Raw genomic sequence first — 22,890 nt, 5'->3', positions numbered from 1 at the left:
TAAAAGTGGGAGACATAGCATGTAAGGATGAGGAAAGGCGGAGAGAGCGACCCCCATTTGGGCACCCCTTTTGGTTCTCTGGTTCCTCTACTTGCAAGTATTTGTGTAAGTGGGAAAAGCTTGAGGGCATGCCAGGTCAAACAAGAAGCTTCCTGTTACATATTATGTCTGTGCTTGTTCACATTTTAAACTGCTGCACACATTACACCAGAGAAAATTCCAGCCCAAAGGTCAACCTGCAACCATTCAGTTCCTAAGTCCTCTATTTTGCTCTTTTCTTTTCTGCCTACTTTAAATCTTCTGTGTACTTTTTGTTCTTTTCTTTTCTTTTTCTTTTTTTTTTTTTTTTTTTTTTTTGAGACAGAGTCTTGCTCTGTCACCCAGGCTGGAGTGCAATGGCGCTATCTACTGCAGCCTCTGCCTTCCAGGTTCAAGCGATTCTCCTGCCTCAGCCTCCCCAGTAGCTGGGATTACAGACGTGCGCCACCACGTCTACGTAATTTTTGTATTTTTAGTGGAGACAGGCTCTCACCATGTTGACCAGGCTGGTCTCGAACTCCCGACCTCAAGTGATCTGCCGGCCTCGGCCTCCCAAAGTGCTGGGATTACAGGCGTGAACCACCACTCCTGGCCCTTCTGTTACTTTTCCACTGCTGTTGAGATAGAAGTCACTGTTGGGATCCAACCTTTTTGTTTGTGTAAACTGGTGAGTTTGTGTTGATATCTCTTGCTAGAGTTCTGAAGTAAAAGCTATAGGATCTTTGTGTGAGTGTGCATGCGTGTTTAGATGTGTTTATGTACATGCACATATGTGTGCACATACATACATTTTTTACGTGCTTTAGCCCTGAATTGTCAAATTGGCTTCAAGTCAAAGAGTACTCATAAATTAAATAATAAGCCAAAAGCTTTTCAAGTTCACATGACTTACATAAATCTTTAATAAATAAGCTGGCTTTAAAATTATTGGTACGATAGTATTAGAAATATCTTAAAAATTGTCAGCATACATGTTTGTTTGCATTTACTGATCAAGCAGTTTCATATTTACCTCTGACAGATATTGTAAGGTGTCAAAATTTGGCATAAGGCTTACAAAACTATAAACCCAGCAACCCAGCATGAAACACAATAATCTTTGTTTCTGTACTTTTTGAGAAATAAGACATTTAATGTTATTAGTGTAGTAAAAATAGCTAAATCCCAAGTTATCAGTAAAATATCTATATATTTAAAATTTTTGCTTAGGCAAACACAGAAAATTCATAGACTATAAAAATGGTTAACAGGGAAATAACTTTAAATGATGACTATCAGAGTTTTCACAGATAATCTAGGTAAAAGATTTTATAAAATTAATTAGGTAAATGTAATGAAACAAATGCCTGTAAATAAATATAATTTAGAATCTAAAGTTAAATAATAGATATTCACTAAATGTCTGGGCCATTTTCAATTTAAATAAATTGTATTATAGAAAAACTTTTCTAAAAAATATGTTCTTATTCAAAGCTAAGTTATTTTCATCTAATTCCATGTTTATTTATTTATATTTTTTGAGATGGAGCCTCGCTCTGTCTCCCAGGCTGGAGTGCAATGGTGCAGTCTCAGCTCACTGCATCCTCTGCCTCCCAGGTTCAAGCGATTCTCCTGCCTCAGCCTCCCTTGTAGCTGGGATTACAGGTGCCCACCACCATGCCTGGCCAATGTTTGTAATTTTAGTAGAGATAGGGGTCTTGCCATGTTGGCCAGGCTGGTCTCGAACTCCTAACCTCAGGTGATCCACCCACCTAAGCCTCCCAAAGTGCTGGGATAACAGGTGCAAGCCACCGCACCCGGCCAGATTCTAGGTTTATTTAAGGGTTATTTATGAAATATGGTAAAAGGAACCAAGAAACAAGAGATGTAAAGAAAGTTAGGCTGCGTGTATTGGGTCACACCTGTAATCCCAGCACTTTGGGAGGCTGAGGCAGGCGGATCATGAGGTCAGGAGTTTGAGACCAGCCTGACCAACACAGTGAAACCCCACCTCTACTAAAAATATAAAAATTAGTCAGGCATGGTGGCACGTGCCTGTAATCCCAGCTACTCAGGAGGCCGAGGTAGGAGAATTGCTTGCACCCGGGAGGCAGAGGTTGCAGTGAGCCAAGATCGTGCCACTGCACTCCAGGCTGGGTGACAGAGCGAGACTACTCCATCTCAAAAAAAAAGAAGAAGAAAGTTACAAGGAGGTATTTTTGGTAAGAAATGTTAAAAGAAAAATAATTTTGTATGAGAAAGAATCTTGTTGTTTAAGAGATATGTTTAGGACAGAACAGAAAATCCAAGCAGGTTGTATATGGTCTGTGCAAGTCATAATACAGTCTGTAAAAAAGGAATTCAAAAAAATTTTTATGTAATTAAGTTTGCTATAACTAAAAGGAGATTATAATCATTCTAGGTATTGGACTTCAATAATAAAAATACAGTAATGCAAAAGGAGATCATTGGTTAGAACAAGATTTTCTTAAAATGCTGATGTACTCAGTGAAATTGCAAGAAGATTTTTATTTTTGAATTCCATAATCTCTTCTTGAAATTCTTCAGATGGACATCCTAGGGGTTCCACTTCTGCTGCATCCTGCTTGCCTCAGAGCTTTCCCTCTTTTGAAAAGGCCTGGGATGGTAACTCTCTCCTTCAACTTTTGCTGGCTCCCGTAATTTTTTAAAAATTAATAGTCTAAAGGAAGAGAGAGAAGTTTTGAAAACAGGCAAGTGAAAAATGTTATAGGATGTGCCTCTATCTGTGTGTCTGTCTACAAGTTTATTTATTGTCTGTTTGTTTGATTGGTTTATTTTGGCGACAGGGTCTCACTCTGTCACCCAGGCTGGAGCGCAGTGGTGTGATCTTGGTTCACTGTTCCCTTGAGCACTGGGCTCAAGGGATCCTCCTGCCTCACCTCAGCCATCCATGTAGCTGGAACCACAGGTGCATACTGTCTCGCCCAGCTAATTTTTTGTATTTTTTATGTAGAGATGGGGTTTTGCCATGTTGGCCAGGCTGGTCTCAGTCCTGAGCTCAAGCGATCCACCCGTCTTGGCCTCCTAAAGTGCTAGGATTACAGGCGTGCGGCACCATGCCTGGCCTTGTTTGTAAGTTTCTATCTGTCATGAGGAAGTAATATTTCAGTACCAAATTATATGAAAGAGCTCTAATCAAATGGCTTAAAGAAAAGTAAGTGCTTATCAGACAACCAAAAGCTAGCTCAGACGCTTTTAATTGACATTCCTTTAGTAATCTTTGGTAAGACTAATTTGGTAAATTTAATTTCAAAATCCTGTCCAGTGGTTTAAAATCTTAGAGTCACGTTAGATGGGACTGTTCCCCTGACCTTGACCCCCTTGGTGGGCAGGAACTGGAGTGGCTCATGTTACTCAGGCTGCAGTTTGTGGACAGCTATGTGTTAACAGCTCAGTGAAGGGTCAAGGTGACAGCCTTCTGCACCTGTCCTTTTGGACACCGACTTCTTGTTTGGTGTCCAAGAATCATCAGGTCACACAAACCGAAAGATGATGAATGTGGAGGACTTTATTGAGCGGTGGAAGTGGCTCTTGGTGGAAGAGGAGCTGGAAAGGGGATGGTGTGTGAAGAAGGTGATGTTTCTCTGAAGCCTAGCCTTCTCTGGCTGGGCTCCCCTCCAAAACCACACCGTCTGAAGTTAGTCATGTTTATCTGTAGTCTCCAATGCTCAGTTACTTCTCTGCTCGCCACTCAGTAGCTTGTATCCCTGCCGGTCAGCTGCTTGTGTTGCTTTTTTCTTTCTCTTTTTCGTTTTTCTTCCTGCCAGCTGGTCTGGTCCTTATGGGCACAGGATAGGGGGCAGGGCAGGCCATAAAGGCAATCATCTGGGCAGAGAAACGAGGTCAGCTGCTTTCACTAGGGCCGAGTTTCCAGAATTGAGGTTGTAGTTTAGCCGGGAGCCCAGCCATCCTGTATCAATGTTAGATTAAATTAGGCAATCCTAGGTTTGGCACTGGAAGTTAGGGTTACTGGGAGTTGGAATAGTAGGAGAGTAAGATGTATTTTTGGTGAGGTTTATAAAAACACAAAGATGTGGTTTTTGCCAAAGAAAATGTAATGTTTAGAGGCTATTTCAAGGTCACTTTAAAATAAATGGAAAATTATGTAGATAAAACTCATTGGAGAAAGAGAAAAATAAAGAGGTGGGGAATGAGAAACCTTTGACTTTTGGGTGGCCACGTGGTCACACATGGTAATGAAGTGGCATCATTGTCTGGGGTAAATACCCGAGATTCATTGTCTCATGGCCACAGAAAACGAGGACGTGGACACACAGAATGAGGTTGAGAGCAGAAGTTTAGTAGGCAAAAGAAAGAGAAGAGCTCTCTGCAGCAGAGCGGGGTCCTGGAGAAGTGGGTTGCTGCTTCTTTGCTGAAATGCAGCAAGTTTTATAGATGAGCTTGAGGAGGCAGTGTATGATTTACATAGGACGCAAAAGATTGGTTGGACCAGGTGTACCATTTGCATAGGGCACGTAAAGCTGGTTAGGACTAGATGTGTCCTTTGCATAGGGCATGAAAAACTGGCCTAATCTTTTTTTTTTTTTTTTTTTTTTGAGATAGAATTTTGCTCTTGTTGCCCAGGCTGGAGTGCAATGGTGCCATCTCAGCTCACTGCAACCTCCGCCTCCCGGGTTCAAGTGATTCTCCTGCCTCAGCCTCCTGAGTAGCTGGGATTACAGGTGCCTGCCACCACACCTGGCTGATTTCGTACTTTTAGTACAGATGGGGTTTCTCCATGTTGGTCAGGCTGGTCTCAAACTCCTGACCTCAGGTGATCTGCCCACCTCGGTGCCTAATCTTTTATTATGCAGATGGACTCTTTACCTGGCTAGTGCCATGTCGCCTGTTTTTTTTGTTTGTTTTGTTTTGTTTTTTGAGACGGAGTTTCACTCATTTTGCCCAGGCTGGGGTGCAGTGGCGTGATCTTGGCCTAATGCAACCTCTGCCTCCTGAGTTCAAGCAATTCTCCTGCCTCAGCCTCCTGAGCAGCTGGGATTACAGGCATGTGCCACCACGCCTGGCTAATTTTTGTATTTTTTTAAGTAGAGACGGGGTTTCACCATGTTGGCCAGGCTGGTCTCGAACTCCTAACCTCAGATGATCCGCCCGCCTCGGCCTCCCAGAGTGCTGAGATTACAGGTGTGAGCCACTGCGCCTGGCCTCTGGTTTTTTACTGTACACGTGGTGACAAAGAAAAGGGAAGATGGAGCCTCCATGTTGAACATACCTGGCTTCCAGGTAGCCCTTTCCCATTGGCACAGCTGCCAGCATTTACCCATGCAAGCTTCCAGCTTGCTTATCTATGCCTGCAGCTCTATTTTCCAGGCTGCTCTTTGTTAAAAAGAAATGTTTTGGGGGCTCCTTTTTAAAAAGGGAAATTCTGCCTAGGACTCTTTTACCCTCACTATCTGCCTGAATAATTTCTTTCTAGTTCCTCTATCAGTAAGGAGATGCAGCTGGCTTGTCTTCAGTCACTAAAGGTCAAAGCCACCAGAGGAATTTAGAGTTGGATCCTACTCATAGTCCCAGGGAATTTAGTTCACTGGATGTATAGCAAATGCAAATTAATAAGGAAAAAGTGCACTATTCAGTCCCTTGCTTACTGCCTCTGTAGTTGCTAAAATGAAAGTAAAAGAGCGCTGCCTTGGGCGTGAAGGCGGCACCAAGCTCAGATGTGGGTCTGTCTCAGATCAGGCCAGTGACCTCAAAGCTTCCTACACAAGGAAAAATTAAGCCACGTCAACCAAAAGTTACCTCTGAGACCTGTGATTACCAAGAAGATAGACATGTGGAGGAAGGGCAAAACCAAGTAACTATTAAACCCAGAGGCTATTTACAGGGCTGTTCAGTCTTTTGGCTTCCCTGGGCCACACTGGAAGAAAAATTGTCTTGGGCCATGCATAAAATACACAAACACTAATGATAGCTGATGAGAAAAAAAAAAGGCAAGAAAATGTCATAACATTTTCAGAAAGTTTACACATTTGTGTTGGGCCACATTCAAAGCTGTCCTGAGCCACCTGCGGCCCGCGGGCCGTGGATTGGACAAGCTTGAAAAGGAATTGGTTCATCTTCTAGACTGGTATCGTCAGCTTCCCGAGTTCCCTTTTCTAAAATGGGTTGTAAGAATGACTAGTTTAAGAACAGTATGTTTATTTATTTATTTTTTTTGAGAAAGGGTCTCATTCTGTCACCCAGACTGGAGTGCAGTGGCATGATCTCAGCTCATCGCAACCTCCACCTCCTGGGTTCAAGTAATTCTCCCACCTCAGCCTCCTGAGAAGCTGGGATTACAGGCACATGCCACCATGCCCGGCTAATTTTTCTATTTTTTGGTAGAGATGGAATTTCACCATGTTGGCCAGACTGCTCTTGAACTCCTGACCTCAGGTGATCTGCCCACCTTGGCCTCCCAAAGTGCTGGGATTACAGGCGTGATCCACTCTGCCCAGCCGAGATGTTTAATTTTGAAATGCCACAGAAAGAAAGAGCATGTTTGGGCTGGTGCAGGGCCCGCGGCTCACTCACCACTAAACACTTGCTGATGAGTGTATGGGACCCAGATGCACAGGAAGTTTTCCCTGAGGAAATGGCCAGCCTGGTGGACTAGGTAAACACCACTACAAGGCCTGTTTATCCTGAAAAGGGGACTGCCCAGCCCTCCCTATAAAATGCCAAGTGGAGCACCCTAGATAAAGCAGCTGATGTGCTTCATATGCAAGCCATGTGGGATTGGCTTAACGATGACCGGGATATTCACCAGCTGAATATGCCCATTACCCAATGTATTAGTCCGTTTTCATGCCGCTGATAAAGACATACCCGAGATTGGGCAATTTACAAAAGAAAGGGGGGTAATTAGACTTACAGTCCCACGTGGCTGGGGAAGCCTCACGATCGTGGTGGAGGGCAGGGAGGAACAAGTCACATCTTACATGGATGGTGGCAGGCAAAGAGAGAGAGCCGAGCGAAAGGAGTTTCTCCTTGTAAAACCATCAGATCTCGTGAGACTCATTCACTACCATGAGAACAATATGGAGGAAACCGCCACCAGAATTCAATTATCTCCCACCGGGTCCCTCCCACAACAATGGGAATGATGGGAGATACAATTCAAGATGGGCATTGGGTGTGGACACAGTCAAACTATATCACCGAGGTCACAGTGTGAAAGGAAAATAAATCTCAGGACCCCAACATCACTAAGCCAAGGGAAGAGTCAAGCTGGGAACTGTGTCAGGCAAGCCTGCCTCCCATTTGATTCTTAAATAAGACAGCTACAAAGATAAGAAGCTACATACCCCCCTCACAATTTGTGCTTAAGGAAATTCCTTGTGGACAAAGGACAGACGGAACTCAAAGTCATCCTTCCAAGGCTCCCCTGAGACAAATGCTTATCTGATAACTTCCTCTGCCCCATTGCTTATGTAAAAGTACAGATTCACGGAGCCAGCCTAAGTTGTGTATTCAGTGGAAAGCTGATCAAGGACTCAAAAGAATGTAACCTTTTGTCTCTTGTCTACTTCTAATCTGAAAGCTCCCACTCCAAGTTGTCCTGAATTACCGAACTGAGCCCATGTATGTCTTACACATATTGATTGATGTCTCATGTCTCCCTAAAATATATACAAGCAAGCTGTGCCCTGAACACCTTGGGCACATGTCGTCAGGACTTCCTGAGGCTGTGTCACAGGTGCACGTTCTCAACCTTGGTAAAAGAAACTTTCTAAATTGACTGAGACCTGTCTCAGATATTTTGGGTTCACAGTAGATTCTCAGTGTATTAATGATGTTATGGGAAGAACTGTGAAGCTCATAAATTTGGAAAGGAAAGGTTTATTTCTATAAATGTTGTGGTTCAAGGGTCCCCTTCTACAAGAGCACCCCAGGTGACATGACTCTTGCAGAATCAAACAATGGTTGGAGAAACCTTATCAAATTTGCAGTTGTAGCTTTCCCTCATGGGTCTTACAGATGCTACCAAAAGACTAGGGTGTCAACGAGAAGAGACAAACTGTAAATTTTTTTAAGAGGTTTATTCTGAGCCAAATATGAGTGACCATGGCCGCCCATGACACAGACTTCAGGAGATCCTGAGAACATGCGCCCAATGTGGTCTGAGGACAGCTTGGTTTTCTACATTTTAGGGAGACATGAGACATCGATCAATACATGTAAGACATACATTGTTTCCGTTCAAAAAAGGTGAGATAACTCAAAGTGGGGGATTCCAGCTCATGGATGGACAAGACACAAAAGGTTGCATTCTTTTCGGTCTTTGATCAGAATACACAATTTACATGTGACGGAGGTTGGGGGGTGGGGGTGGTGGGTAGAGGAATAGTGACTGATCCCTGTTCAGTGAATCTGCATGTTTGCGTAAACAATAGGGCAGGGGAATCTATCAGATATGCATTTGTCTCAGGTGAGCAGAGAGGGCTGACTTTCACTTCTGTCTCTCCTTTGACCCACACCTGTGAAGATAAGCCAAGGTGAAATTGAACAGAACTGTTTTAGGGTAAAGATCTTGAGGTCCACAAAAAATTTCTTTGTGGGCAAATTATGAAAGAGGTATGTAGCTTTTTGTTTTGTTTGTTTGTTTTTGTCTCCATAGCTGTCTTATTTAGGAGAAAATGGGAGGCAGGTTTTTCTGATGCAGTTCCCAGCTTGCCTTTTCCCCTTGGCTTGGGGATTTTGGTTTCCTTTCACTAATTAACAAACAAAATAAATAAATTAACAAACAAAAACAGGGAAGGGAAAAGTGAGTCAAAGGGCTCATGCCAGAAGGGTGGAAATCTTTAGATAATTATTTTGTTATTATTATTAATTTTTCTTTTTTTGAGATGGAGTTTTGCTCTTGTTGCCCAGGCTGACATGCAATGGTGCCATCTCGGCTCACTGCAACCCCGCCTCCCAGGTTCAAGTGATTCTCCTGCCTCAACCTCCTGAGTAGCTGGGATTACAGACACCTGCCACCACGCCCAGCTAATTTTTGTTTGTATTTTTAGTAGAGACGAAGTTTCACAATGTTGGCCAGGCTGGAATCTTTAGATAATTGTTAAGAAATAAAAGAAAAGGAAAATTGATGGAGTTAAAACAAAAGACTTTACAACATGATCAAAGGTTGGGTGGGCCACAGGGAGCCCCAACTGGTCCCCCAACATGAAGGGGCCCCATGCCAGTTTTCTTCATTTGCCTCAGATTGGAGAAGTTTAAGAAAAATTGAGGCTGGGCATGGTGGCTCAAGCCTGTAATCCCAGAACTTTGGGAGGCCAAGGCAGGCGGATCATCTGAGGTCAGGAGTTCGAGACCAGGCTGGCCAACATGGTGAAACCCCGTCTCTACTAAAAATACAAAAAAATTTGCTGGGCGTCGTGGCACGCACCTGTAATCCCAGCTACTCAGGAGGCTGAGGCAGGAGAATCGCTTGAACCCAGGAGGCAGAGGTTGCACTGAGCAGAGATCATGCCATTGCACTCCAGCCTGGGCAAGAAGAGCGAAACTCTGTCTCAAAAAAAAAAAAAAAAAGTTTTAGAGCAGGAATGAAAAGAAGGAAAGTACACTTGGAAGACGGCCAAGTAGCTGACCTAAGAGATCAAGTGTATGGTTGGCCTTTAGACTTGGGGTTTTATAGGTTGGCATGCTTCTGGAGTCTTGTGTCCCTTCTCCGCTGAGTCTTCCCTTGGGGTGGGCTGTCCACATGCACAGTGGCCCGCCAGCACTCGGGAGGGGAGCATGCGCAGTGTGTTTACTGGAGTCGGACGCATGCTCACTTGAGGCGTTCTTCCCTTACCAGCTGAATGTTCCTAGAAGGTTATAGACCAGTTAAACTCCACCGTTTTGCTTCTCAGTGTGCATGCTTGAGCCCACTCACTCACCTCCTGAGATCGTATTGGGAAGCTGCTGACCACCAGTTTTAGGTGTTTTCTATTTACTGGGAGACGGCCTTTCCCTGGTGCTGACTGTGACCAATTATGATTTTAGAGACAGTTTATCAACCGCCTGACCATCACCTGATGGTCTTCTGACATTTCTGGTGTGTGTGGGGAGGGGAGCAGGGGGAACCCATCTCCTGCCCTGTTCATGCCTGACACGCTACCTACCCTAACAGTAGTGTCAGAGGTGTGTGAACCAGAACAACTCCATCTTAACTAGGAGCTGGGTAAAATGAGGCTAAAACCTACTGGGCTGCATTTCCAGATGATGGAGGGATTCTAAGTCACGGGATGAGATAGGAAGTCAGCAAAAAATACAGGTGATAAAGACCTTGCTGATAAAACAGGTTGCAGTAAAGAAGGCGGCCAAAACCCACCAAAACCAAGATGGCCACAAGAGGGACCTCTGGTCGTCCTCACTGCTACACTCCCACCAGCACCATGACAGTTTACAGATGCCATGGCAACGTCAGGAAGTTACCCTATACAGTCTCGGGACCCCTGTCCTGTAACAGTAGGAGGCACAAGATCCCAAGTTTGTTTAAATCCCCTTAGGGCACCTCCCAAGCCTTGCAGTGACCTGCCTTGCTGAGGGTGGGAGAACTGGCCCCATATCCTATCACCTGAAGGATCTCATTGTTGGTAGCCTCAGGTAGGACCCACCTGTCTGCAAAAAGCAAACAACAAAAATTTTAAAATCCACGCTCTCCTTCTGCTTGGGGTGAGGCTTCTGTAGACAGATCTAGGGCAGGTCTTCAAAGGGACAGTTTGAAAGAGGAGTCGTGAGGTCTGCCTTTTCCCAAAGCCTCCTCCCCCTGGGGACCTGCAAGGGCAAGGATGGGGAGATTGGATTCCATCGACATTGCATCTGCTTTGTTCTGAAAACTCCCCAGGTAGCTCTGCGGAGCCGGTTGCCTCCCTAAAGCCCCACACCCAGTCTTTTCTCTTCTTTTTCTTTTTTTTTTTTTTTTTGAGAGGTCTCCAAGCTAGATGCATTCAATTCTTTCTGTATTCAACAAGATAACCCTCTAAAAAAAAACCTGTCTGCCGGGTTTTAAGTATTCCAGTAGAGACACATGCAGAGAAAAACATTTGCAGTGAAATGAGAGCTGTGACTGATGTTTCTGTTCCTTAGATCCTGGGGAAGCAGGAAGATACTCCAAGGAAACATCAGAAACCCAGGAGGCAGACAGAAGAGGACCCTGGTTTCCCCAACAGCCAAACCATAGCGCTCACTGCTCTAAACTGCCTTTCTGAGAGCTGATTATTTTCCACATTTGAAAAATGGCCAAGCTGAGTCAAAAGATCCTCCCGTGAAACAGCTAGCTCACTCGGGGGTAATTCTAAGCACTGTAGATTCCTCCAAACACCTGTCTTTGCAAACCAAGCAACTTTTCCAGTGTACAATAAGACAATTAAGAGGAACAAAGCCATTCTAGCCCTCTCTTCACTCACCTTTTTCTTTGTCTATGTGATTTCAACATCAAGTTAATTGGCAATTGCGGTTACCATAAAGTGCTTCCTTGCCAGTTTTAGAGTGTCTTTCAAATTGCCCATGTATTTAAAATTGTCTTCTTGGAAGATTAAGCCCTGCCTGAAAGCTTTTGTTTCAAATTACTATTGATTGAATCATACAGCCTTCAAAGGGAAGGAAATTCTAACACAGGCTATAATGCAGATGAACCTTGAGGCTGTTACGCTAAGTGAAATAAGCCAGGCACAAAAGGACAACTAGAGTGTGGTTCTGCTTATTTGAGGCGGTCAACCTAAAAGGAAGAAGCTGAGGCAAAATTAATATAAATAGTTTATTTGAGCCAAGCTTGAGGCTTGCAAACTGGAAGAATAGATTCAAGTTGCCCTGAATATACACTTAGACGCTCTGATTAGCAGCCGTTGCAAGTGGATGTGTTTGTTTGAGACAGGGTCTCACTTTGTCGCCCCGGCTGGAGTGCAGTGGCATGAACACGGCTCACTCCAGCCTTGACCTCCTAGGCTCATGTGATCCTCCTGCCTCAGCCCCCCAAGTAGCTGGGACTACAGGTGCACGCTACCACGCCCAGCTAATTTTTACACTTTTTATAGAGAAGCGATTTCACGGGGAGTGGATTGATACAAAATTGTTGTCAGAAATTCTTGCTGTTTACAGAAATAATACTGATTCGTGATTGGCTGTCTCTTGTTAAGCCATAGGGTGTGGGTTGTGGTATCCAGTGTGGTATTATAAGGTTAACTTATAGTTATGTGTGACAATGGCAAGCAGTTTCAATAGATGTATACATAGCTCAAAGCGGGGACTAGGGCACGATTGCTGTCTCGTCTTAATGCATTTCTGGGCCTGATAATTTGAAAGTGCTCAAATTCCTCAGATAAAAGTACTTCTCTTTCATGAAAATACTTGGAATAGTCAAAATCACCAAAGCAGAAAATCGAACAATGCTGCCAGGGCTTGGCGGAGGAGGAAATGAACAGATGAGGACACTATGCAACTGCTATGTGTATTTTAACACAATCAAAAAATAGAAAGCTGGGTCCAGTGGCACTGGATTACAGTGCCTGTAATCCTAGCACTTTGGGAGGCCGAGGCGAGCGGATTGCTTGAGCCCAGGAGTTGAAGACTAGCCTGGGCAACACGGCAAAATCCCTTCTCTACCAAAAATACTAAAAATATGTCGGGTGTAGTGGCATGTGCCTGTAGTCCCAGCCATTCCAGAGACTGAGGCGGGAGGATTGTTTGAGTCTAGGAGGTGAAGGTTACGGTGAGCAGACATGGCACCACTGCACTCTAGCCTGGGTGACGGACAGACCCTGTCTCAAAAAAAAAAAAAAAAAAAAGAAAAAAAAAGTGAAAATGTGCCATCCCCTTGTTATAAAACCATGATAGTTTTTATAAAGGGCTGTTCCCCTGCACACACTCTCTTGCCTGCCACTATGTAAGACGTGCCTATGCTCCTCCTTCACCTTCTGCCATGACTGTGAGGCCTTCCCAGCCATGCAGAACTGTGAGTCCATTAAACCTCTTTTTCTTTATAAATTACCCAGTCTCAGGTATTTTCTTCATAGCAGTATGAAAATGGACTAATACACACACCCAAAGGTATTATGTAATAAATTATAAAGGATCTTTCTGGTCCTCTTTGCATAGAAAGATCCAGGAATGACCTCCCCTTTATGAAAATACTGTCAGAGGCATTTGAACCAGAGTGACTCCATCTTGAATAGAGGCTGCGTAAAATGAGGCTGAGACCTACTGGGCTGCATTTCCAGGAAGTTAAGCATTCTAAGTTATAGGATGAGATGAGAGGTCAACACAGGATACAGGTCACAAGGACCCAGATGATAAAACAGGATGCAGTAAGAAGCTGTCCAAAACCTAGAAAAACCAAGATGGTGATGAAGGTGACCTCTGGTCGTCCTCACTGCTCATTATATGCTAATTATAATGAATTGGCATGCTGTAAGACACTCCCACCAGTGCTATGACAGTTTACAAACGCCATGGCAAGATCAGGAAGTTACCCTATGTGGTCTAAAAAAAGGAGAAGCCCTTAGTTCTGTGAGCTGCCCACCCCTTTCCCAAAAAACTCATGAATAATCCACCCCTTGTTTAGCATATAATCAATGTATTAGACTATTCTCACATTGCTATGAAAAACTTCCCAAGACTGGGCAATTTATAAAGGAAATAGGTTTAGTTGACTCACAGTTCCTCAAGGCTGGGGAGGCCTCAGGAAACTTATAATCATGGCTTAAAAGGGGGCAGGCATGTCTTACATGGTGGCAGGCAAGAGAGCAGGTGCAAGAGAAAGCAGGGAAAACTGCCTTATAAAAGTATCAAATCTCTTGAGAACTCGCTCACTTCACTATCATGACAACAGCATGGGGGAGACTGCCCCCATGATCCAAACACCTCACGCCAGGTCCCTCCCTCAATGCACAGGGATTATGGAAATTACAACTCAAGATGAGATTTGGGTGGAGACACAGAGCCAAACGATATCAATCCAGAAGTATCTATAAGTATAATCAGCAGAGCAGCCCACACTGCTGCTCTACCTATGGAGTAGCCATTCTTTTATTCCTTTACTTTCTTAATAAACTTGCTTTCACTTTATGAACTTGCCCTGAATTCTTTCTTGTGTGAGGTTCAAGAATCCTCTCTTAGGGTGTGGATAAGGACCCCTTTCCGGTAACAGTACCAACTAATATCCAGGCCTCTGGGGCCCCTTGCTTCTGGAAAGGTAGTACTTTGGTCTTGCTCCGAGACCTCTCTGGTTTTTGCTTTCCCCATTCCTGGACTCAGGGGAAAGAAATAGTGTGTGGGTGGAAAAAGGATGCCTGATGCTGTAGTTGCATTGGAGTTTCCATAAATGTCCTGATAGCACAAAGGGAGGAGCAGCAGAGTACTAAAAAGCCAGTAGGCATGACTGGAACACTACTCGAAGACCAGGAGCCCTACTGCACAGTAGGTTGCAGAAGTGTCCAAAACAGATGCTGTTTCTACCCATTGGAGCCTATAGTCAGTGTCCCCAGGGACCATGATGAGGGGGAACGAGGCTCTCCAGGAAGCTATGAGTGGCTTTTCTCTCTTAAAGCAGCAGTAGGAAGAATCCAGAGACTAAAGCCCACAACCAGCCACTTGTGCAGTCTATTGAGACTGGGGTTTAGAGTCTTGACAGCTCAATGCAGATACTTTCATTACCAGCTCTGAAACAGTCCCTATAATCTTCATGAATTAATAATAGAGGAAGAGAGGAGAGAAATGAAAATAAAGCAAGCTTGCAGCCCATGCAGCATTCATCCTGAGTTCAGCCTACTCTCTGCCCTGCAACCTCATGGTTGTCTGATGCCTCTTGTCCTAGAAGCACACGGATGTTAGGTTATAGTGCCCTGTAACTGCTCTGGAGACAACAACTTGTACATTAGGAAACATTACATTTTCCCTTTGAGATATTCGTTCACAAATTGGCTTTTCCTATTCCTACAACCATCACTGTAGCCAGGCACGTGCAGAGGTGCATGCTTGGCTATAGTCATAGTGATAGGAATCTATACAGGGGATAAAATTTCACAGCACTACACATGCACACACATTTCACATAAAACCCATGGAAATAAAATAATGTAATTTAGTGAAGAGTATTTGATATGGTTTCGCTGTGTTCCCACCCAAATCTCATCTTGAATTTTGAATTGTAGCTCCCATAATTCCCATGTGTTGTGGGAGTGACCCAGTGAGAGATCACTGAATTATGGGAGCAGTTTCCCCATACTGTTCTTGTGGAAGTGAATAAGTCTAATGAGACCTGATGGTTTTATAAGGGATTTACCCTTTTGCTTGGCTCTCATTCTCTTTTGCCTGCTGCCATGTAAAACATGCCTTTCATCTTCCACCATGACTGTGAGGCTGCCCCAGTCATGTAGAACTGTGAGTCCATTAACCTCTTTTGCTTTATAAATTACCCAGGCTCAGGTACGTCTTTATCAGCAGAAGAAAACAGAATAATACAGTATTGTACCAATGTCAGTTGACTGGTTTTGATGGTCTACAATAGTTAAATAAGATGTTATAATTGGGGAAAGCTAAGTGAAGGGTCCACAGGAACTATATGTATCATTTTTGCAATAATTTGTGTGTCTTAAAAATTATCTTAAAATAAAAAATTAAAAACACTTAATGAAATGGATGACAGGTCCATTCCCACCCATTCGAATCAGAGAAGAGGAAAATGCCAAATCACTATATTCTAAGATTTGTTCAACTAGAGAGGCAGTGAGTGGATCAGCCCCTTTGGACTATTGCCAGAGGTGACCAGTGGAAATTGATCCTATAGACTCCTGCATTCACAGCATACATTCAGTCTTCCGATCACTTGAATCAGATCTGGGTGAAATCGAAAGCTCATTGGTTGTTTATGATGAACTAATATAGCCAATTCTCATTATTCACAGCAGTCATTTTATAAAATCGCCAAAAACACTGAATTAGCAAAGACTGAACCATTGATCCTACTAGAATTATAAGGTTAGGTTCCTGCGAGTGTCTGGTCACATTTTCATCAAATTATCAATACACAACCTTGTTTTAGGTGTGTTTCTGTTTAAAGGCACATTATTGAATACATATTGTTGACTCATTCTCATTGAACTCACGGCCAACAACTGTAACTCCTGCCTGAGCACCTGAAAGAAGCATCTCTAACACACGTATTTTCTCTGTAAGCAACATCACAGGCTTCTTGCACTTAGGAACACTTGACAGCCCTCCAGCACAATGCTTAGGGTCATTTTAAACAGCAAAATTACCAGCAGAAAGAGACTGCATTTTGCAAAAATGAAAAAAGCATGGCACTCCATAGACCACAACAAGGCACTTGTTTATAGTATGAACTGAAATAAGAAGGCAGAGCATTGCCTTGTTCAAGCTTAGCCAGAAATGTACAAACCAGGTGACTCAAATTATTTACTGCTTTAAATGTTCACGAAAGTGCAATGAGTATTAATTTGGGGTTACAAAGAAATTAGAGCAAGTAGCTGAATTTGCAAAGAGAGCATCTGCAAATAATGAAGGTTGACTCCACTTGGGTAACCCCCCAAAAACCTTGACCTCTGGCATTTACGCCCTTGTGTATACCTTTCTGTTGAACCAGAGTAGCCCTGGGATATGCTTTATCCAACACTATATGGCAGAGGGTGGCTGCATTCACCCCAGGTCTAAGAAGAACCGAAAACTTCTGCTTTTGTGACACGGGGTAAGTCACCCTCTAACTACCTTGAGACAGCCATATTGTAAGAAGCCTGAACGATCCCTGTGGAGGAGAATCGAGGCCAGGCCAGTCAATAGCCATACTGAGCTCCTGGCCTTCAGACAGCATTCCTCTGCCAGGCCAATGCATGGGGCCATCTTGGGAGTAGAATGCTTCAGTCATGCCGAAGATGTTTCTGCTTATGTCCCAGGGAGCAGAGAAGTGCTGTGTCCACCAAACTCTGCCATGTGGCAGGATCCCAAGCAGATGACTGAAATGGGCATAGTCATGGCCCTTGTTCATCTCTTCTTTCTCTACCTGATATACAGCTTGCTTCTAGGAGATGGTTGCTTTGACTTCTAAGATTGTTTACCCAAACCCCACTTGCTTTGAAATGCAAATGTGTGCATTCTCAATGCAAGGGAGCTCTTCCAAGGATTGAAGAAATAAAACAGGATGCCACCCTTCAGCTCTCTTGAAATTTCTTTAGACCAATGTCAGCCATCAAACAAAAACAGTCACTAGAGGGTCTGTATTTTTCTAAGACTGTTTGTTGCCATTTTCTACTGTTTTTAGCTATGTTTTGCATCTGGGTGAGACTAGCATGGGTTATGTGATGACCCAATATTTATTGTTTACTATTGCTACTCAAGTTCTTTCTTACTAGGTTCTCTCCAGGTGGGAAGGAGGCAAACATTGACGTGATGCAAAGTTGAACATTTATTCTATGACATGAAGGTCAGTCAACTCAAAGCATATTAGTGATGACAATTCTTCATTTAACACATCTCCCCTCTCCAAGTCCTGGAAGGAATATGACCTGAAGTAAATACAAGTACACAGGATTTATAAGTGGAATCTCCTTGTGGATACATAAAAAAGGGTGGTGAACACACAAGATTCTGTGCATCCTCAAGAAACAGCCTCATGTGGCCCCAGTAGCTTTACAATGGGCAGGTCTGGACAGAGCAGCCCCAAATCTGTTAAACAAAAAAACAAAACTCCTTAATCACATGGGCGCCATGATGGTGATAACCCACGTATACCTAACTCTCTAGGGCTCCATGATTAGAGGTTTAAACTGGGAAACAAACTAGCATTGCCTTTGGTTGGAATGAATTCTTAAGCTCATTAGTTACATGATAACTCCCAGAAAGTTCTGCCACACATCCGTAGGGTGTCTAGGGATCTTCCGTACAGCCCAGTTCCCAAAATAAGATTGGTAATGATGTCAGAAACCGTGTTGCTAAGGGAACCCTGCAGAGGGAGATAAAGAGGAGTTGTTTGAACAAATGCACCAGAACAGCCAAGTTAATAGATGGCCAGTTTTGCTGGAGACAAAGGAATACAACAAAGCCACCTGCAATGCGTGGTACCTCAGTGTGGGCAAAGTGGACCCGAGCTAAGAGCCAGGTTACCGGCAAATTTCTACATACGCCTCAGAAAGAGTGGCCAAAAGGCAAACTCAATATGTGTAAGAATTCTCAGGACAATAACAGCTTGGGTTTCCTCCTATTTCCTTACAAAGCACCTCCTTGCTACTTGTCCTGGGCTCCTTTGAGACACATCACCTGTAGGGAAAAATACTAACATCAGGCATGCATTTTTGCTTGATCACAGTAACTTGGAAAGTTGAATGATTCATTATAAAATTAGAAGAGAGAATTAGCAGAGCTGGGTCTTCTGCTTAGGGTCCCACAAGGCTGAAATCAACAGAGCTGCGGTCTTATCTGAGTGTTGGGGTCCTATGCTGAGCTCTCTGGATATTGTCAGGATTCAGTTCTTTGTGATTATAGGAAGAAACTGAAAGTGTAACTGTGTGATTAGTTTTATTCTATGCCTCCTGGTGTGAATGGAAAGTGATTCCTGTCAGGAGAACTTGCTTTCTACCAGTTTCACACATTGCCTGGATCAGAACTATTCATTTGGAGCAGAGTAAACAGTAATTCACGGTTTGTTGTTGCCAGTAAACCAGATGCAAGAAAGGGGCAGGACACTGCTTAGCAACTTCACGAATAAAATTATGCAGTTAGCAGAAACTGGGCCGTGGGAACCCATAATCTAGCCCAGCCCTCCTAAGACTATAAATGCCTCTTGGGAGGTACATGGGGGGCACTGAATGGACGGTGATTCCTTGCATTTTGGTATCCTAGAATACTCCTGTCTTAATCCATTCAGGCTGCTATAACAAACTAGCATAGTCTGGATGGTTTAAACCACAGACATTTATTGCTGGCAGTTGTGGAGGCTGAAACTCCAAGATCAAGGTGTAGCAGAATCTGTGTCTGGTGGGGACCTCCTTCCTGGTTCATAGATGGTGACTTCTTGCCATGTTTTCAAATGGTGGAAAGAGGTAAAGGAGCTCTCTGTGGTCTCTTTTAGAAGGATGTTAATCCTATTAGTGAGGCTCCGCCCTCATGACCTAATCACTTCCTAAAAGCCACCTCCTAATACCATCACCTTGGGAGTTAAGGTTCAACCTATGCATTTTGGAGGGACACATTTAGTCAATAGCAACTAAGTTTCCCCTGTAAATAAAGTGGCCATTCGAGAGTGGGTGAGCCTTTCAGAAACTTTTCCAAGCAGCCATGTGGGAGTATTCAGCAAGGCATTTTGATAGGAAATATTTCATCTTTCTTCTAAGTGAGATTCCAATTGCTTGAACTATCACAGTAGATAGTAGATACTAGCAAAGTATCTCCTCCACACAAAGGTGTTTGGCATTTGATAGCTGGAGCATATGACTCACGGCCAGGCTTTTTCCACCCATGGACAGCCTTCTAGGGAAGGACTCCCTGCTCATTTCACATCAGAAATGAGCAGGGTATTAGTTAGCTATAGCTTCATAACAAATGATCACAGTCTTTGTGACTTAACACAACATACATTTACAATCTCACACCATTTCCAGGCACAGTATGGCTAGGTATTCAGCTTAGGCTCCTACAAGGCTGAAATCAACAGAGCTGCCATCTTATCTGAGTTTTGGGATCCTCTCCTGAGCTCTCTGGCTACTGTCAGGATTCAATTATTTGTGGTTATAGGAATGAAGCCATCAGTCCATTTCCTGCCATATGGCTGTCTTCATCATGTGGTAATTTGCTTCTTCAAGGCCAAAGGAAAATATTTTTGTTGTTTAAAATCTATCTGGCTTCTCCTGTCTTTGGCCTACAGATGTACTTTTAAAGGATTCACCTGATTAAATCAGGCCCACCCAGAATAATCTCCTTTTAATTAACATAAAGTCACCTAATGAGAGACCTCAGTTACTTTGTTTTTATTTTTCTTTTGTTTTTTGTTTGTTTGAGGTTTCTTTTTTTTTTTTAGATGTAGTTTTGCTCTTGTAGCCCAGGTGCGATCTCAGCTCACTGCAACCCACCTCCCAGGTTCAAGTGATTCTCCTGCCTCAGCCTCCTGAGTAGCTGGGATTACAGGCACCCACCACCACTCCTGGCTAATGTTTTTGTATTTTTAGTAGAGACGGGGTTTCACCATGTTGGCCAGGCTGGTCTCGAATTCCTGACCTCAGGTGATCTGCCCCCCTCAGCCTCCCAAAGTGCTGGGATTACAGGCGTGAGCCACCACGCCTGGTGGAGACCTCAGTTACTTTGTACAAAATACCTTCACCTTTACCATATAATGAAACTTAAATACAGGAGTGACATTCATGCTATTTCACAGTCCTACACACACTCAAGGGGAGAAGAGTACACAGGGTGTTTGCATTGAAGGCAAGAACCTTGAGAGCATTTTATTTCGCTTTCATTTTAGATTTAGAAGGTGCATGTGCAGTTTTGTTACAAGGGTATGTCGTGTAATGCCTGGCTTTGGGCTTCTATTGAATCCACCACTCAAATACTGAACCTAGTGCCCAATAGGAAGTTTTTCAGCCCTTGTTCCCTCCCTTCATCACCCCTTTTGGAGTCCCCAGCGTCCATTGTTTCCATCTTTATGCCCATGTGTATTCAGTGTTTAGCTCTCACTTATAAGGGAGAACATGTGGTATTTGATTTTCTTTTTCTGTGTTAATTCATTTAGGATAATGGCCACCAGCTACATTCATGTTGCTGCAAAAAACATGATTTCGTTATTTTTTATGGCTGCATAGTATTCCATGGTGTATATGCACCACATGTTTTAAATCCAATCTACCATTACGGACACTTATTATGTTGGTTCCATGACTTTGCTATTGTGAATGGTGCTGTGATAAACACACGAGTGTGTCTGTCTTTTCAATATAATGATTTCTTTCCCTTTGAGTGGATACCCAATAGTGGGATTGCTGAGTCAAATGGTAGTTCTATTTTTAGTTTTTTGAGAAATCTCCATACTGTTTTCCATAGAGGTGATACTAACTTACATTCCCACCAGCAGAGTATAAGAGTTTGTTTTCTCTGCAACCTTGCCAGCATCTGTTATTTTCTGACTTTTTAATAATAGTCATTCTATTTCATTTTGGTGTTAATTTGCATTTCTCTGATAACTAGTGATGGTGAGCATTTTTTCATATTTTTTTCATATTAAAAGAAGTCTATTTCATATTAAAAGAAGAACTAGTGATGGTGAGCATTTTTTCATATTTTTTTCCTATTAAAAGAAGTCTCACACTTCTTTTAAGAAGTGTGAGACTGGCCGGGCACAGTGGCTCACGCCTGGAATCTCAGCACTTTGGGAGGCCGAGGCGGGTGGTACCTGAGGTCAAGAGTTCAAGACCAGCCTGCCCAACATGGTGAAATCCTGTCTCTACAAAAATACAAAAATTAGCCGGGTGTGATGGCAGGTGCCTGTAATCCCAGCTACTCGGGAGGCTGAGGCAGGAGAATTGCTTGAATCCTGGAGGCAGAGGTTGCAGTGAGCCAATGTTATGCCATTGCACTCCAGCCTGGGTGATAAAGCGATACTCTGCCTCAAAAAAATATAAATAATAAATAAATAAATAAATAAATAAATAAATAAATAAAAATACAAAAATTAGCTGGGCGTGGTGGCACACGCCTGTACTCTCAGCTACCTGGGAAGCTGAGGCAGGAGAATCACTTGAAACCAGAAAGTGGAGGTGGCAGTGAGTCAAGATCACCCCAGTCACCCCACTGCACTCCAGCCTGGGTGACAGAGTGAGACTCTGCCTCAAAAACAAAAACAAAAACAAAACAAAACAAAAAAACCAAAAACCTATGGGCAGAGATAAAAGAGCCTTGGGCCTCCTTATTAATTTCCTTCTCTAAACTCATGGCAGATCCACTGACACCAGCCTTCCTGCCTGTCAATTGCCTATAAGTTAAAAAGCAGATCCCTGCAGTCTACAGGACTTTCTCCAGAGAGAAGCCCTAGTATCTCTGCCCCAGATCTTTCTTTGAGAACAGAAAGAAAACAAACCTCAGGCAACTATCTAGAGTTGAGGCACTCAACATACAAGCAGGAAATGAGTCCCACATTGACAGAAACACCAGCTCCCTTCATAACTTTAAGTATAATCCCATTTACACTGGGATGTGAATTGAACCAGAACTGAATAAGCTCTGTAAGTTTGATCAAGACAATTGCATCCCAAGTAGCCACTGGAGAACAGATGATAACGTCTCTGTGGTTGCAGTTTGAACATTTTTTCTTCCTGAAGAAAGATGAAAGTCCTTTTTTTTTTCTAGTTGGATTAGATTGGATTCCCTTTGTATCCCTCAAGGAACTCTCTCAGTATAGGCTGAAGAAGGTCAGAGGAGAGAATTCCATCATCATAATTCCACAGAGAAAGGCCAAGTTTCAGGACGTCTTCAGGTTAAGGGTGTCCAGTGTGGTGTGGATTTCAGGGTCTTACAAAGTGACGTGGGAAAACCCCAATACATGCCTCTTTCCTCTTCCTACACCCCTTCCTACTACTAATCTAATTAACCCATCTCTCTTCCTCCCACTGTGAGCTTCACCTCTTCCTTCTTCCACTCTGCGGTAGGCTCCTAACTGCTTAGCTAATGTCTCCTCTTCCCATTGTCCATATTATCAGGAGTTTCATCATTTTCGGTGGTCATCAGTTTAAAGGCTACAATCCCAGCTTCCCCCGTCGCTACAGGATTTCTTTCTTTTTTTTCTTTTTTTTTTGAGACGGAGTCTCGCTCTGTCACCCAGGCTGGAGTGCAATGGCGTGATCTCGGCTC

The 22,890-nt window shown here is 43.4% G+C and overlaps 1 long non-coding RNA gene across 1 annotated transcript; it reads left to right on the top strand.

Annotated features, from left to right (window-relative positions):
- Positions 1-245: 245 nt before the first annotated feature.
- Positions 246-11,531, top strand: LOC134757920 (uncharacterized). The gene is made up of 2 exons (XR_010132525.1): positions 246-706; positions 11,134-11,531. It is a non-coding gene; the product is annotated as an uncharacterized lncRNA (long non-coding RNA).
- Positions 11,532-22,890: the final 11,359 nt, after the last annotated feature.

This window comes from Gorilla gorilla, chromosome X, assembly GCF_029281585.2.
Source record: "Gorilla gorilla gorilla isolate KB3781 chromosome X, NHGRI_mGorGor1-v2.1_pri, whole genome shotgun sequence".
Lineage (NCBI taxonomy): Eukaryota > Metazoa > Chordata > Mammalia > Primates > Hominidae > Gorilla > Gorilla gorilla.
This window is presented reverse-complemented; position numbering and strand designations above follow the sequence as displayed.